This window comes from Odocoileus virginianus, chromosome 21, assembly GCF_023699985.2.
Source record: "Odocoileus virginianus isolate 20LAN1187 ecotype Illinois chromosome 21, Ovbor_1.2, whole genome shotgun sequence".
Classification (NCBI taxonomy): domain Eukaryota; kingdom Metazoa; phylum Chordata; class Mammalia; order Artiodactyla; family Cervidae; genus Odocoileus; species Odocoileus virginianus.
The window spans coordinates 9,437,670-9,443,669 of NC_069694.1; positions in this window are offsets into that span (position 1 = coordinate 9,437,670).

Consider the following 6,000-nt stretch of genomic DNA (forward strand, 5'->3'; position numbering starts at 1 on the left):
CTCTGCCTCACACCTCACATAGAAAGGTACTTGAAATGGGTCATAGATCTAAATGTAAGAGCTAATACTATAGAACTCCTACAAGAAGTTATAGGAGTAAATCTTTGTGACCATGGATTAAGCAATGCTTTCTTAGATATATCACCTAAAGCACAAATGAATAAAAGAAAAAAAAAATCAAAACATTGGACATTATCAGAATCGAAAATATACGTCTTGCAAACTCATCATCAAGAAAGTGAAAAGGCAACCCACAGAATGGGAAACAATACTTGCAAATCAAATATTTGATAAGGAACTTGTGCACAGATTATATACTGATCTCTTTTAACTTAATAATAATATACCAGTTATAAAATGATCAAAGAATTTAGTAGACACTTCTTCAAAAAAAATTTACAAATGATAGATACATGAAAGGACACACAACATCATTATTCAGTAGGAAAATGAATATCAAAACTGCCATAGATACCACTTCATACCCACTTCAATGACTATAATAAGAAAAACCAGACAATAGCAGTTGTTGGTAAGGACGTGAAGGACTTGGAAAGTTTAAGCATTGCTGATGTGCATGTAAAATGATGCAGTCACTTTGGAAAGTAGTTTGACAGTTCTTCAAAATGTTGAACATAATCATCATAGGATCCAGCAATTCCACTCCTAGAGAAATTCCAAGATAAACAAAAATACATATCAACAAAACTTTCACACAGATGTTTCTAACAGCATTATTCATAAATGCCTGTAAGTGGGAACAACCCAAATGTCTATCACATGGTGAATGGATAAACAAAATGTAGTACATACATAGAATGTTCAGTTCAGTTCAAATCAGTCACTCAGTCGTGACCGACTCTTTGCAACCCCATGAATTGCAGCACACCAGGCCTCCCTGTCCATCACCAACTCCTGGAGTCCACCCAAACCCATGTCCATTGAGTCAGTGATGCCATCCAACCATCTCATCCTCTATTGTCCCCTTCTCCTCCTGCCCTCAATCTTTCCCAGAATCACGGTCTTTTCCAATGAGTCAGCTCTTCGCATCGGGTGGCCCAAGTATTGGAGTTTCAGCTTCAGCATCAGTCCTTCCAATGAACACCCGGGACTGATTTCCTTTAGGATGGACTGGTTGGATCTCCTTGCAGTCCAAGGGACTCTCAAGAGTCTTCTCCAACACCATAGTTCAAAAGCATCAATTCTTTGGTGCTCAGCTTTCTTTATAGTCCAACTCTCACATCCATACATGACCAACTGAAAAACCACAGCCTTGACTAGACGGACCTTTGTTGGCAAAGTAATGTATCTACTTTTTAACATGCTCTCTAGGTTGGTCATAACTTTTCTTCCAAGGAATAAGTGTCTTTTTATTTCATGGCTGCAGTTACCATCTGCAGTGATTTTGAAGCCCAAGAAAATAAAGTCTGCCACTGTTTCCACTGTTTCTCCATCTATTTTCTGTGAAGTGATGGGAGCGGATGCCACGATCTTAGTTTTCTGAATGTTGAGCTTTAAGCCAACTTTTCCACTCTCCTCTTTCACTTTCATCAAGAGGCTCTTTAGTTCTTCCTCACTTTCTGCCATAAGGGTGGTGTCATCTGCATATCTGAGGTTACTGATATTTCTCCCGGCAATCTTGATTCCAGCTTGTGCTTCAACCAGCCCAGTGTTTCTCATGGTGTACTCTCCATATAAGTTTAAATGAGCAGGATGACAATATACAGCCTTGAGGTACTCCTTTCCCCATTTGGAACCAGTCTCTTGTTCCATGTCCAGTTCTAACTGTTGCTTCCTGACCTGCATACAGGTTTCTCAAGAGGCAGGTCAGGTGGTCTGGTATTCCCATCTCTTTCAGAATTTTCCACAGTTTATTGTGATACACACAGTCAAAGGTTTTGGCATACTCAATAAAGCAGAAATAGATGTTTTTCTGGAACTCTCTTGTTTTTTCGATGATCCAGCGGATGTTGGCAATTTGATCTCTGGTTCCTCTGCCTTTCCTGAAACCAGCTTGAACATCTGGAAGTTCACAGTTCAAGTATTGTTGAAGCCTGGCTTGGAGAATTTTGAGCATCACTTTACTAACAGGTGAGATGAGTGCAATTGTGCAGTAGTTTGAGCATTCTTTGGGATTGCCTTTCTTTGGGATTGAAATAAAAACTGACCTTTTCCAGTCCTGTGGCCACTGCTGAGTTTTCCCAGTTTGCTGGCATATTGAGTGCAGCACTTTCATAGCATCATCTTTCAGGATTTGAAATAGCTCAACTGGAATTCCATCACCTCCACTAGCTTTGTTCATAGTGATCCTTCCTAAGGCCCACTTGACTTCATATTCCAAGATGTCTGGCTCTAGGTGAGTGATCACACCATCGTGATTGTCTGGGTCATGAAGATCTTTTTTGTATAGTTCTTCTGTGTATTCTTGCCACCTCTTCTTAATCTCTTCTGCTTCTGTTAGGTCCCTACCATTTCTGTCCTTTATCGAACCTATCTTTGAATGAAATGTTCCTTTGGTATCTCTAATTTTCTTGCAGAGATCTCTAGTTTTTCCCATTCTATTGTTTTCCTCTATTTCTTTGCATTGATCTCTGAGGAAGGCTTTCTTATCTCTCCTTGCTATTCTTTGGAACTCTGCATTCAAATGGGTATATCTTTCCTTTTCTCCTTTGCTTTTCACTTCTCTTCTTTTCACAGCTATTTGTAAGGCCTCCCCAGCCAGCCATTTTGCTTTTTTGCATTTCTTTTCTTGGGGATGGTCTTGATTCCTGTCTCCTGTACAATGTCACAAACCTCTGTCCATAGTCCATCAGGCACTCTGTCTATCAGATCTAGTCCCTTAAATCTATTTCTCACTTCTGCTGTATAGTCATAAGGGATTTGATTTAGGTCATACCTGAATGGTCGAGTGGTTTTCTCGACTTTATTCAATTTCTCTGAATTTGGCAATAAGGAGTTCATGATCTGAGCCACAGTCGGCTCCCGGTCTTGTTTTTGACTGTATAGACCTTCTCCATCTTTGGCTGCAAAGAATATAATCAATCTGATTTCAATATCGACCATCTGGTGATGTCCATGTGTAGAGTCTTCTCTTGTGTTGTTGGAAGAGGGTGTTTGCTATGACCAGTGCATTCTCTTGGCAAAACTCTATTAGCCTTTGTCTTCCTTCATTCTGTACTCCAAGGCCAAATTTGCCTGTTACTCCAGGTGTTTCTTGACTTCCTACTTTTGCATTCCAGTCCCCTATAATGAAAAGGACATCTTTTTTGGGTGTTATTTCTAGAAGGTCTTGTAGGTCTTCATAGAACTGTTCAGCTTCATCTTCTTCAGCATTACTGGTCAGGGCATAGACTTGGATTACCATGCTATTGAATGGTGTGCCTTGGAAATGAACAGAGATCATTCTGTCATTTTTGAGATTGCATCCAAGTACTGCATTTCGGACTCTTTTGTTGACTATGACGGCTACTCCATTTCTTCTAAGGGATTCCTGCCCACAGTAGTAGATATAATGGTTATCTGAGTTAAATTCACCCATTCCAGTCCATCTTAGTTTGCTGATTCCTAGAATGTCGATGTTCACCCTTGCCACCTTCTGTTTGACCTCTTCCAATTTACCTTGATTCATGGACCTAGCATTCCAGGTTCCTGTTCAGTATTGCTCTTTACAGCATCGGACTTTACTTCCATCACCATCACATCCACAGCTGGGTGTTGTTTTTGCTTTGGCTCTGCCTCTTCCTTCTTCCTGGAGTTATTTCTCCACTGATCTCCAGTAGCATATTGGGCACCTACCTATCTGGGGAGTTCATCTTTTAGTGTCCTATCTTTTTGCCTTTTCATACTTTCATACATAGAATGTATTCAGCAATAAAAAGGAATATATTACTGAGAGATACTACCATATGGATGAATCTCCAGTAAAAAAAGACCACATACTATTCAAGTCAATTTATGTGAAATTCCCAGAATAGGTATATTTATAGAGACAGAAGTAGATTAGTGATTGCCTAGGGCTGAGAAGATGAAGGAGAAATGGAGAGTGACTGCTAGTCACTAAGAGATTTCTTATTGATGAACTCTTCTAAATCATGTTGATGTGATGAAAGTGTTCTAAAATCAGGTCATAGTTATACAACTTTGTGAAATAACTAAGAACTATTGAATTGTATACTTTAAACACAAGAATTTTGTGGCATATAAATTATATCTCAATAAAACTATTTAAAAATCATAGTGGTTTAATACAGCAAAATCTTCTCACTCATGCTACATATTGAGTGAAGGTTGGGAGAGGAGATTTGCTCATAGTGGACACTCTAAAGCCCTGGCTGATGGAAGCACTACTTTCTCATACATTTCTATGATCACTAAGGCAGAACAAAAGGAATGTGGTAAATTGCCTATTGGCCCTTAAAACTTCCACCCAGAAATTATATACACCACTTCACATTTCTTTAGCCAAAAAAGTTACAGGGTCACACCCAACTTTAGAGATGGTAAGTAATTTCAACTCAACTATACAACCAGGAAAAAATAAAACAACTGGAATATTTGTGGACTGTCTTAATGAAAACCACACTAGTCCTATCTTCTTTCCTAGGTTTTAGTCCCTGAGAAGAGTGACTCCACAGTTCCCTATTGCCATAGAGAACCAAGTTTTCTTAAGACCTTGTTTTTCTTTTTGAATGAGATAGAAGTATTTACATGAGTAAGATAAAAAAAGAACACATACACCAGACTAGAATAGTACTTTTTTCGCAGTAAATGTTTCAGAATTATGCACCAGTTGAACAGATGACCACGACATGATTAAGCAACGGTATAGAACTGTGAGTGATTAATAACTCAGTGTCTGGGTGAGCACAGCAGGAGTTCAGAATAGGAGATGAAGGTGAGTGGGGGTGGTGGGGACACAACACTGGGTGCTCCCAGCCTGCATCTCCGGCATCAGCACAGGTGCATCACTGAGGACTGCTGCAGTGACCCAGGTGGGCAGTGGTATCCGCGTCACAGTTCGTTTTCTTCCTAGATGTGGCTTGGGCAGAGCCCTGTGAACCTACTGAGGGCAGAAAAGAATAGGATCCAAATTGCTTAACTTTTCTGAATCTCCATTTGCAAATCAACATTGTCAGAAGTATTTGCATAATGCCTTAAAGCCCTGTGATTAAAGATGCTATTAGTATTGTATGCAAAATCTATTAGGGAGTAAAACAATACTTCAGGGATGTGGAGTTGCTGAATATGTCAAAGCTTCAACAGTCAATCTGGAGTTAAACCTGGGTTCCCCTGAATTCAGATTTTTCACAGATTTGCTTTAATGAAAACCCCCTCTTTCCAGAAATTCATTAAGCAGTATAGTTACACATACACTTGAGTCATTTTTACATCATGAAGAGGTTACTAAATTATAAGGATTGCTAAGAGTGCTTTCAAGGCATTGCTCATTCTTTCAGTATATGTGGACTTTCAAGCAAAAATTTAATGCTATTTAAGAACTGGAAGAGATAAAAATCTCTACTTCCTTAAAATTCTTATTAGATATTTATTTTAACTAATTTCAGTTCTTAAGGAAAGGACCTTTTCCCTTAAGAAAGCTTTTTGCATGTTCACTGTTAGTGTTGGTTGTTATAGTGACCAAAATTAACCTGATAGTAGCCACATTCCACTACTTGGGTTACAGACAGCTCTCAACATGGAGAGAACAGTTAATCTATTTCTAGAAAATAGTCTCCGTTTCTTTAAATATTCAGTTAAATTTTTTTCTGTTAAAAATATTTCTTTCCTTCTACCACCAAAAGGGAACAGTACACATCTGAGTTAAAAAGACAGGAAAAAAAATGACAACAACAAAAGTGCTTACCAGTAGCACATATACGTCTTAATGTATTTAAAATGAGAAAAAGTAACTAGGAGATAGGGGAGCAGACTTAAATTTTTGAAAACTCTTTGATTATGGAAAGAATAGGGAAATATGAATCATTTGAAAATAGGAATAGT